This window comes from Triturus cristatus, chromosome 3_2, assembly GCF_964204655.1.
Source record: "Triturus cristatus chromosome 3_2, aTriCri1.1, whole genome shotgun sequence".
Classification (NCBI taxonomy): domain Eukaryota; kingdom Metazoa; phylum Chordata; class Amphibia; order Caudata; family Salamandridae; genus Triturus; species Triturus cristatus.
In genome coordinates, this window is record NC_140584.1 from 166,266,927 (window position 1) to 166,279,147 (window position 12,221).

A 12,221-nucleotide genomic window follows, 5' to 3' on the forward strand; every position below is an offset into this window, starting at 1 on the left:
TTTTTTCTAAACTTTTATCGTTAATGGAGCTGCTGGGCCTTCACCAATATAACACAAACATTGTCTGAAAGCAAAAACGTTGTTGTGGTTGCAAAAATCACAAGTTGCCATATTAGTTCCTGGCACTGAAGAAAATAACTTTGTGTGCCGATGTGCTCCTGTGACAGAGCAGGATGCCCTCATTCACAATGACGGTAGCCACATATGAAGATATATATTCACTGAAAAAAACTAATTTCACAGGGACGTTATAGTTGGGTACAAATGACTTGTTAGAAGGTTATAGTTACCTTACTCATGCCCTAATGTCACTATGACTCGTGCACCCGCCATGCACAGTTTTCTCATCAATAATTTAATTGCAAATGTTGCAGTGATATTATCGATGATTTCACAGAAGATGTCAGGACTGATGTAATATGTGGGGTAATTAGCAATGCATGGCGAGGGTGCGAGTTACAGTTATCTTACGGCACGAGTTCTAGTTTCTATAAATAAGTAGAACTATAACTGTCGAATTTCTATGGTTTTGTGCATGTAAAATCTGAACGCAACTATAACGTCCCTGTAACCTTTGGTTTTCTTAGTTAATTTCTACATTTTTTTTAAATTCTATTTTCTAACTATAACGTCCCTGTAACTTGAGTTTTTTTCAGTGAATTTCTGTTTTTTTTAACATTAAGTAATATTTAATTACCTTACATTAACCCAACCCCCACCGCGCATGGCCTGCCGGTCGCAGGGCTTGGCAGCCAACCCCACCCCACATGGCTGGATTGTCCCACTGTTTACTATCGGCTGTACACCCGGGGTTGGCAGTCCTAAGGGGCCGTAATAGACTGGGAGGGTGGCAACTTGCACCCCTTCTCCGCTATTTAACAAAATGTTATTCCCCTGGGACCTGGCCTACACGGGGGACAAATAAAAAACACAAACACAGGAGACCACGCTTCTGGTTTTAAATATTTTTTGCCGTGGATCCTCTGCGATTTCCAGGCAAATTAAAAAAAGTTTGTTTTTTTGCCCCAGTGGGGGTCCCTGTGGGACCCCACCACCAGGCCTAGGGTGTCAGGGTATTCCTACACTGCCCTTTTTAAAAAAAATTTTTTACTTTTTTCTTGGGACTCGGCTGAGTCCGAGTCCAAGGATGGTTGCCAACACGTCCTGGTTGAAGTGCTGGCAAACCAATCAGATCCCACCATGAGATCTCTTTGCATCCGCGGAGGATTCACATCCCTATATATCTATAAATCTTTTTTCTTTAATAACTCCAAAACTACTGAATGAATTTACACCAAATTACAAAAAGCACTTTTTCTGGACCAAGATATAGCTTTCTGCCAAATGTGGTGTAATTCCGTTTGGCGGTTCGGGCTGTAGTTGTGTTTAAAATCCCTATGGTAAATTGCATAGGGAAAGCATGTTTTGGGACCCCCCCTTTTTCTCGGCCCCTGCCTAACGAATAACCCCGAAACATTTAGGGCAACAGCAGAAGTGAGTGGCAAAGTATATATATAATTTTAACACAAAAAAGATCCTGACTAACCCCAGACGTAATTAGTGGCCCAATTATTAAAGAAAGTCACAAAAGTGTGCCCACTGTACATGTCGTTGCATTAGTACAGATTTATGACTTTCATGAATTGACAAGAACTTACTCACGTAGACCTGGAAACCATATGCCTAGAAAAAGATATGTAATCTGTGTTTCTGAAATTGGGTGAACCCAAGTTAAGGTCTATCATATAGAGGAGCATGTGTGGATGGCATATTGCTCGAAGAGTAGGATATTTCTAAAGTACATGTGTGAGAGAGCTTACAAAGTCTGGGTGGCAATCCAGATGCACAGCAAGATAAGGCTTTGCATCATATCTTCTCTGCATTCATCTGTCTCAGTCCTCGTAATAATACTGCTGTAAATGTTGTGTTGGCGTCTTGAGATCTTGATCCAGCTTACTAAATATAGTGATACACGTTTACACATTTGCAGAAGAGGCAGCAGGCAGTGGAGTTTTTGAGGCTGAGTGAGAGACTGTCAATCTTATTGCAGGAGTGTGAAGGATGCTCGTCAGGAAAATCTATGTGATTCTAAGATGCCCTACAGCAAGATGTTGCCTCCATAAAAGTGAGGGTTTGGTTGATAGCTCTGATGGCTGCTTTGATAAGGAATGTTTTCAGTCAATATAGAATGAGTTAGAGTTTCATGGTTTGTTGTCTTTTATGAGACATGTTCTGAAGGTCAGGATGATAATGATGTGGAATTCTAGGGATCTGGTGCAATGGTCAGTTTAAAGCGAAACGTCAAAGTTGATTTCTGCAGATGTAGGCTGCTCGCCATTATAAAACTATGCTTTGTGTACAAGGTAGGTCTCTAATCGCTAACGGAGGATGAGGCAATATTAGTCACTGATGTATTACCCTTGTCCCAATGTGATTTTTGGGTAGACTTGGGTGTTGTCGGCATACTAATGTAGGCTAATGAACTTGTCAGCGAGGAGGTCTCCAGGAAATTCTTGGCTTGAAATTACATTAGACAGGACAGATCCTTGGGAGACCCTGCAGGTCACATAACTAGAGTCGGGTATCGAAATGCTCTTTGAGACAACCTTACTTATTGGTCAGGTAAGATGTAAACCACAGATTAAAACAGAACTAGTTCAATTCAGGCAGTAGAAATGTTAGGTTCCTTCTAGCAGTGAAAACATGCATTAAGGAGTACCAGGAGTTAAACAACAAAATATCAGTGGCTGTTATTCACAAGGATTTTCTGTTCAAAAGCTGTTACCCATAGAGGTTCACTGATATAGATATATATATATATATACACACAATGAAAGAATAACATTTCCCAATATTCTGTGTGCATTAATGCTGGAAAAATGCAACCAAAAAATGAAATCCCTATATTTTGAGGGTAGGATGGGAAATTATATGATTACGACAAGTACAAGAGATGTTCCGCCCCAAAGCAAGACCTGGACCGTGGGGGATTTCCATCCAGGAAGTTTATGGTGTGCCTACCAGACTTTACAAGCCGTGTGCAAACCTGGTCTTCTTATTTTACACCATCAATTAATTAGGTTCTACATCTCATTATCAAGCAATGTGCTCTACTGTACCAGCTTGCACACTGCCATCACAAAGCAACACTTGCATAGACAGTGCTTTTTTTGTTGACTGCAATGTCAACTTGTATTGTATCCAGTTACAAACCAAACGCATATCCCCAATGTAGCAGCATTTCGAGATGAATTTCCTTCCTTTTTAGGTTTACGCAGCTCCAAGCTTTGGTGTCATCTCTTTGTTTTCCAGCCCCAGGTACTTTTATCTGTGCAGCTGCTAGCACCAGGCACTGCTCTAAACACACAATTTCCTCCCAGTTCTTTAAACTATACTGAAACATTTTCACACTATCCCAATCATTAATCCTCTGCCATCCCTGCTGGTTCTCTGTGAGTTACTGTTAGCCCCTCTTTATATTTTGTTGTGGCCGCACTAGTATCTAGGCCACCTTCATTCCTAGAAACCTCCTTAAGGAGTTTAGTGCTGCGGTCAGGGTATGATTAAGAAAGATTTGTACTTAGCAGGGTCGGCTAAGCTTCTGCAAGTTTACTTTTTCCTTCTCCCTAGTTTCACCCCAGTGTTGTTCCATCTGTTACCTTCCTATCTCCATCAGGTCTTAAGAGCTTGACTTCTATGCGGGGGTTACTTGGGAATAACCCATTCACAGAGGTTGCTGAGAAGTCACTAGTCTATTTCTGTTACACTGTGCTGCATGCAACGAGCCTCTAGCAAATGACTATACAATTAACTGTTTATTGCTAGCTGCTTTAGCACGAGTCCTGCAACTCTGTATGAATTCCCTTTTGTTTTCGGTACGAAAGTATCCACATAGTAGATGTGAAAGGTGGTCTTACCTAGTTTTATATCATGAGTTGCACAGGAGGTGCTGTAGAGTGGAATTAAATGTGCTACAGAACAAACCTAGCCTAAACCCCAGTCCCACATTGAAACTATTTATGGCAGCACAGCAGCATGCACTTGATTAAATTACTTACCGCTAATGTAATTGTTTTGATTCTATTTCCTATACAATTTTGTTTTTCACTTCCGCTCTAGGGAGGACCTCAATCCAGAAACCTCCTGATTCGACAACCAAAGCAGTCCAACAGACTGCAATGAAAGCCAAGCACATACAGGGATGGCAGGAGCAGTTGTAATAACTCAAAGAGGAACTAGAACTGGAGTAACAAGATTACAAGTAAGTAATCAGAGCATTATGTCGTCATCGCTGCCTCATTCCAGTATTTTCATCATGAAGATTTACAATAGCAGGCGGGACCAGAAGCACTGGCAAAAACAACACCTATTGTTAAAACATGGCAGTGAAAACATGGCTTCTGGCCTACACTGTACAGCCCGACAGCAGCAGCAGCTTGGATCCTGCTGCACATACACGACAAAATGCCAGGATTTTAAATATTAAATTACCATAAATGTGGCATCCCCAGGAACCCTCCTCAGAACACTTTAAGGACCAGCAAAAGAGCAGAAGAGGACTTGACCTGCTGTCTGGTACCTGAGAGGAACCCTGAAGCACTGGACCTGCTCCCTCTTGGATCCATGACAAAGAAGTGGGCTCCAAGGGTTATTTAGCTGACCTCCTGTGTGGCTATAGGGACACAAGTTGCACAAGGCCTTTTCCTGGAAGTACCCTGCGGACCACTGGCAACTGGACCTGGACTGGACTTTGCTGTTGACCTCTGCCTAACACCCTGAGAGTTTGTATGTGCCCTCACCCGAGGTCCAGGTAGCTTTAGACGTGCACTCCTGCGATTGTTGGGCTCCAGAACAAAGTTTGGAAACTTTCAAAACCTTTCCCTCCAGAGCTTGAGCGGCATCTGGGGAAAAAATATACCTGACCAGCACTCCCAAAGCATTGGATTGAATTTCAACTTTGCCCCGGTTAAGGCTCCCAGCTCCTGCAAAAATCGTTAAATCCCATTCTGCGTTGGGACTTAGAAGATTTTCAGCAAGACATCTCCCAGCTCGAGAGCGTCAGCATAACTAACTTGCTTCAAGTACTCACCCTTCGGTACCCCGGCAGCAGCTACAATTTTCAGTGGCGACCTGCTAAGGAAGGATTTTTCTTCTCAAAAAGTAACCAATTCCCTTTTTGTGGTGAGACGTAGAAACTTTTCTAAACTTTGACTTCCAGAATTTCACCAGGACCACTCTACTTGTTGTATTTAACCAGCGATCCATCGCGTTTTGCCTCAAATCGAGCCATGGTCTCGATATAATGCTTCCAAAGACTACCATTGGCGCTTTGTGCTTTTGGTGCTATTTTCACCTAAACCTTTCAAAATTCATGTTTTATTGTGCTTTGTGGGACATTTTTTATTGTTTATGCACTGCTTAAATATTTTAAACTTGGCCTTTGATTTAAACCTGACTGCTTTGCGTCACGATTTGAGCAGAGGTTAATTTTATTACAGTGACATCTAGCAAGTGGTGGCCTTAGTCTTTGAGACAGTTATTGTCCTTTCCAAATAATAATCTACTTTCCAACAGTGAGAAACTGTAGATGCCATTGATTCCTACTTCAAATCAAATTATGCTATCCTAGACACACAATAAAGCTCCTTGTGCCCCATCTCTGTTATCAGACAAATAAAAGTGCTTAGAAACATAGTTAACAAAGTTTTAATTGTGATTTTAAAAAGAATCCAGGAAAATTGAGAAGTGACTAAGTTATCTCTCAAACTATTGACACCATATACAAAATGAATGACACAATACTGTTGGAACATGGAAACAATCAAAAGAAGGATCTTACAAGTTGCTGGTTAGAGTGACCCTAAAGAGAAGATGGCGGGTCACGCTGGAACAAGGTGCCCCCTAAGGTGTTGCCGCGCTGCATAGTACTGCCGCAGGATAGTAGCGCGTTGCGCTAGCGAAGTACATATTTTAAAATAATAATTCCTAATGTTGGTATTTGGGTTTTATATAGTTTATTTTACCTTGATTTTAATTGCGCTGTGATCGCGCACGCCGCCCCCCACTTGCACTTTAAAAAATCGTATTGGCGAACAACTCACCGCTTCTAGAGCGGGCCCCGGATCAACTAGGACGCCATATTAGTTGAGGAAGCGCCGTTTTCCGGCGCCATCTTCTTCAGTAGCGCTCTAGCGCTCACGCGCTTGGGAGGAGAGCCTACATAAGTCGCAGACTCAGGTGGGTTCAGCCTGGAACAAGGTACCCCCTAAGGTGTTGCCGCGCTGCATAGTACTGCCGCAGGATAGTAGCGCGTTGCGCTAGCGAAGTACATATTTTAAAATAATAATTCCTAATGTTGGTATTTGGGTTTCATATAGTTTATTTTACCTTGATTTTAATTGCGCTATGATCGCGCATGCCGCCCCCCACTTGCACTTTAAAAAATCGCATTGGCGAACAACTCACCGCTTCTAGAGCGGGCCCCGGATCAACTAGGACGCCATATTAGTTGAGGAAGCGCCGTTTTCCGGCGCCATCTTCTTCAGTAGCGCTCTAGCGCTCACGCGCTTGGGAGGAGAGCCTACATAAGCCGCAGACTCAGGTGGGTTCAGCCTGGAACAAGGTGCCCCCTAAGGTGTTGCCGCGCTGCATAGTACTGCCGCAGGATAGTAGCGCGTTGCGCTAGCGAAGAATATATTTTAAAATAATAATTCCTAATGTTGGTATTTGGGTTTCATATAGTTTATTTTACCTTGATTTTAATTGCGCTGTGATCGCGCACGCCGCCCCCCACTTGCACTTTAAAAAATCGCATTGGCGAACAACTCACCGCTTCTAGAGCGGGCCCCGGATCAACTAGGACGCCATATTAGTTGAGGAAGCGCCGTTTTCCGGCGCCATCTTCTTCAGTAGCGCTCTAGCGCTCACGCGCTTGGGAGGAGAGCCTACATAAACGGGTCATGAGGACGCGCAGCGGTAACGCGCAGCGGGAGCGCCTGATGAGCGCCGGAGGAGCGCCAGAGGAAAGCCCGTTTGCGCCCGTTCGCGCACGATCGGGCCTCGGGCTCAGACACTCTGCTCAGGTAAGAGTCTATACTCGTGATGACCTTCTAGCTTGCAAGGGAACAATCATTTCCCGGTGCTTACATACGCTAGACCTGACGAAAGGCCATCAAGCATGCAATCATTGCCCTTTTCAAGTAACGGAACAGGCTTTTGACGAAGCTAAACAGACTACAACCCTGAAGATGGCCTTACTTAACTGTCGATCCCTGCCTGGACATAAGGAGGAAATCTCACTCTTAATCACCCTCGGAGATCTCGACGCCCTGTTTCTTGTGGAGACTTGGCTGGGCGCACATTCTAGCCCAGATCTGGTCGAGGCACTACCCCCAGGATATATAGCACAGCATAAAGACCGTCCAGGGAGGGTAGGAGGAGGGATTGCAATTATCCATAGGGAGAATATAAGCTGCCGACTACAGGATACTAGGATTCAGGGATGTGAAAGTACACATTTCACCCTCCATCCCTCATGTGAGAGCTCGATAGCAGGGATGTTGATCTATCGACCACCAGGCCCCCTTGGCACATTTCACGAAAGCTTGCTGGAGGCGGTGATAGGAGGGGTATGTACGGTCACGAACTTCCTGCTATTAGGAGATTTCAACCTCCATTTTAACAAGCTAGGAGATAGGGCAGTTAAAGACTTAGAAAATGACCTAGAGAGCTATAACCTTAACCGTAAGGTTCGGCGCCCCACGCACAAGTCAGGAAATACTCTTGACCCCATTTTTACTAACATTGCGACTATAACAGTCCTGGAGCCTTACCCTGTCCCCTGGTCGGATCACTCGGTGATTCCTTTTCACTGGAGAATTTCCAGGACGAGTACTACTACTTCCTCAGACAGAGGACTAATAAGACCTTGGACAAAACTTGCTGTGGACGAATGGAAGGGACTGTTAGAAAGCAGTAAGCCACCGGATAATCCTAATGTGGAAGGGGCTGTCAATAATTTTAATCAGTGGATCACCCAATCCCTAGATACGCTTATACCGAAAAAACCCTCAACAATTAGGAAGGGAGAGCTGAAACATCCATGGTTTACCTTAGACTTAAGGTTACTAAAACAAGAATGTAAAAGGGCAGAACGACACTGGCGGAAGGATTTTAGCGTGGAAAGGAAGACCAGTTACAAAGCCACACTGAAGAAATACAAAACCACTCTTATTACCACTAAAACTGCATTCTTTGCGAACAAAATCGAATCCGCCGCCAATGCCCCCAGGGAAATGTTCAAGATTGTAAAGCTCTTGACAAAAATCCCAGATCCCCCCGTAAAAGCAGACGAGCAGGACACAAGATGTGATGACATGGCGAACTACTTCCAGACCAAAATACATAAAATTCTTGAGACGATCCCGGTATCGGACCCGGCCTCACATCATAGTGCACCTCCTCCGGAGGAAAGAAGTGAATGTCCAACACTCTCCGAGTTTGCCCCCCTCACGGAAGAGCTTCTCCCCTCTCTGTTGAGGAGTATAAAAAGTGGATCACCACGAGACCCAGTCCCCATGAAAATACTTAACCAGGCACTTCCAACCATCAGCGAACCCGTAATTAAGATGGTTAACACCTCCCTGGAATCGGCTACGGTCCCAAGGCATGGAAAGTGGCCATGGTTAGATCCCTGATTAAAAAGCCGAACCTCGACACAGGAGACCCGCTAACTATCGACCGGTATCCTTGTTACCTGGGATGGGGAAATTGACCGAAAAATTGCTAAACATCCAATTGGCGACATTCCTGGAGAATTATAATCTTCTCCATCCATCCCAGACGGGGTTCAGGAAGGGACAAGGCACCGAGACAGCACTGTTGAGGGTGGTAGAAGAGGCCAGAAGGATTTTGGATGCAGGTGGCAGCGCGGCCATTATCCTTCTGGACCTCAGCGCCGCCTTCGACACGGTAAGTCATCATCTGCTGCTGTCTCGACTCCGGAACATCGGGGTAACCGGGAAAGCCATGGAGTGGTTGAGATCTTTTCTCGAGGAAAGATATTTTCAGGTGTTTGAGGGTAACAACTGCTCTCGCCTGTTAGCGTTACAGTGTGGGGTACCACAGGGGTCGTCCCTTAGCCCCACACTGTTTAATGTCTACATGGCCCCGTTGGCGGGACTAGTTGCTCCGTTTGGCATCCAGTTAATAAGCTACGCGGATGACACCCAGCTGGTGTTTTTCTTGCAACAAACAGATGCTCCCCCGAACAATCTGGCTAATTGTTTGGAGGTGGTAGTAAACTGGATGAATTTGTCTCAGCTCAGACTTAACGGAGGAAAAACCGAGCTGATGCTCTTAGGAAAGCAGGATATCCCCGACTGTCTACCTTGGCCCACTTGTATGGGTGCCATACCACCACCCAAACCAGAAATAAAAAGTTTAGGCTTCTGGCTCGACAACGCATTGTCCTTCGAAACACAAGCCAGAAAGACCTCTGCAGTTTGTCATGGGATACTCAAATCCCTGCGCAAAATCCTGCCCCAACTCCCTGAAAAAGCAAAGAAGACCGTAGTTCAATCCTTGGTTTTATCACGAATTGACTACGGGAATGCTATATACCTTGGGGCACCGGCATCCACTTTTAAAACCTTACAAGTGGCTCAGAACTATGCCGCCAGGATTTTGACTGGAACTAGTCGATATATGTCGGCAAAGCCAGCTCTAAGATCACTCCATTGGCTCCCTGTGAAGGAACGGGTGCGATTTAAATCCCTATGCATCACATACAAGATCATGCATGAATAAGGCCCTTCCATTTTGGAAAATATGATAAGTCCCTATAAGCCCCAACTTAATCTCCGCTCGAGTGACCACAACCTGGCAATCATTCCCAGGATAAAGCGAGCCCGCTCGGGCGGTCGGCTCTTTTCTCTGCAAGCAGCAAGAGAATGGAATGCCCTCCCATGCAACTTGAGGCAGGAACAGACCTTCCTTCAGTTTAGGAAGAAACTCAAAACCTTCCTATTCCCCAGAAATTAGCTTGCAGTAGGAATGTAGATCGGACTAGCCCAGGGTCACCGTTGCCAAGAGCGCTGGGATGCCTACGGGTAGCCATGCGCTATATAAGGGATTTTCACAATTACAATTACAATTACACCTAGCACTGATGTAGCTTACTGTGCATCATCAAAAGAAAGCACAGGTGTGAAATAGATAAATAGGCTGTTCCATATCAGCAACATGCATGTCACAAATGCAGCTTGTTACAACCACTGTCTGCATGACTGGATAGTAAGTAAGAAGGTGGTGGCAATTGCTTTCCAGTCCTAGGGAAGACATTTGTAACAAGGACAGCAGGTGGTTGAGTGAATCATTCTGTAGAAAGAACCAACTATGAGTGTGGCAAGGTGAGAGATGCTAGATAATGTTGGATAGCAGTTGGGAGATAAAATAGAGGAATGAGAAGGTCTCCACTCTGCGGTAGCAGAACCACGCTAGAGTACCTTACTAGAGGAACAGAAAGCAAGACTTAAGACTCCGCAAACACGTACTTACTCTATTAAAGTGCGTTTGAATCTGCATTTCATAACCAGCCTCTAAAGCAAGTTTGTGAGTCAGCCTTACAACCAAACTAAGCCTTTTCACAATATTTCACAATTCATGTGATTGTGTGTATTAAATGAAAAGCATTGTGCGTCAGTTAAAATTGAATGTGGCATATTGCATACTCACAATTAGATGTATACAAATGTATGCATATTACTTTCAAGTGTGCAGTGACATTGTACTAGCCATTTTGTTCTGTATTTAATTTGCTATTAAAACTGCAAAGCATACAAAAAGAAGGCAAAGGACAGTGTGTGCTTCGGGGGAAAAACAAAAAGCCCAGGGAAAACACCCGAGCATCCCACAGAAGCAAAGTGTTACTTACCTTGTAAACATCTGATTGTAGCGGGTGTTGCTGTAGATTCACAAGCTCTGCATACTCCTGTCTTCTAGTGTTAGCCTCAGACATTACAACTTGTTTTTCTTCTAAGGTGTTTAGAGTCACAGGATGTGGTGTTTCTTAGTCCACAATGTACATTGGCAACAACATCACAATAGATTGTTTTCTACTCAGCTAATGAGAGATGGATGTGGAATATGGCGTAAGATTACTATGGTGTGTCATGTGCATTGTAAGCTGTTAAAATTGTAAAATGTGAGGAAGCGAAACTTACCATCATTGCCAACTTCCAGGTAGGAGAGGGGGCATATGTGAATTGACAGTACTTTACACTATGAATAGATGCTTACAGCGTAACTAACATTTTTAATCTGTAGTATGTGTGGTTGTAGATACACATGCTCTGCATCGACCAAAAAGCAGTTTCCTAAGCAGTGACTAGTGGGAAGCTGATGCCGAAGTTTGGAAAAATGTTCGTAACACAGTTTGGCGAACCAGAGCCTGGTGATCGGCCTTTAGGTTTACACAGTAGTGATTTGAAAAGGTGTGTGATCAGATAGCTGCCTTGTAGATGCCTTCTAACGTGATGGTACTGAGGGAAGCATGGCTGCACCTGTTTTGTGAGTAGAGTGTGCCCTGGCAGTAACAGTAAGCTCCAATTTATCTTTGGTGTAGTAAGTTTGGAAATACTTAACAATCCAACATGTAATGCCTGCCATTAGAATGGGTGACTTAGTAAGGTTTACCAAAAACAACCAAGAGCAGGATAGTTTTGCGGAAGGACTTAGTCCTGTCAATATAATGCATGACAGGCAGCTTGCTATCTGAAGTGTACAATACAATTTCCGGTACTGTAGGAAATAATGGACAGCTCAAAAGTCAGGTTGATGTGGACAGGTGAGACTATATAGGGCAAGACCTTTGAATTAGTTCTAAGACCATTCTGTGATTGTGCACCTGAATGCATAGTTCTTAAATAGTGAGTGCTTGTAACTTGCTGATGCGTCTGAGCAAGGTTATGACTACTACAAAGGCCACTTTGTAGAACAGATTGTACGTTGCAAGAGCAGAGGGCTTCAAACTGTGGACCCATAAGCCTATTGAGAAATATGTGAAGGGTCCACAAAGGGGCTGTCTGTGTTTTGGTGGATATAAACCTGATTGGAGAGGTTTAGGTAGCTAAACTATAAGACCTTAAATGCCAGATTGCTAGGTTGAGCTGCTTGGGGTCTGGGGGTCTGATTTGATTGTGGGGTTGCATGGGAAGGTCTGG

The 12,221-nt window shown here is 44.2% G+C and overlaps 1 protein-coding gene across 7 annotated transcripts in view; it reads right to left on the reverse strand.

Annotated features, from left to right (window-relative positions):
* The window catches only part of RNF214 (ring finger protein 214), a 188,224-nt gene that overhangs the window by 9,058 nt on the left and 166,945 nt on the right, over nucleotides 1–12,221 (reverse strand). The gene's annotated exons all lie outside the window — the stretch shown is intronic.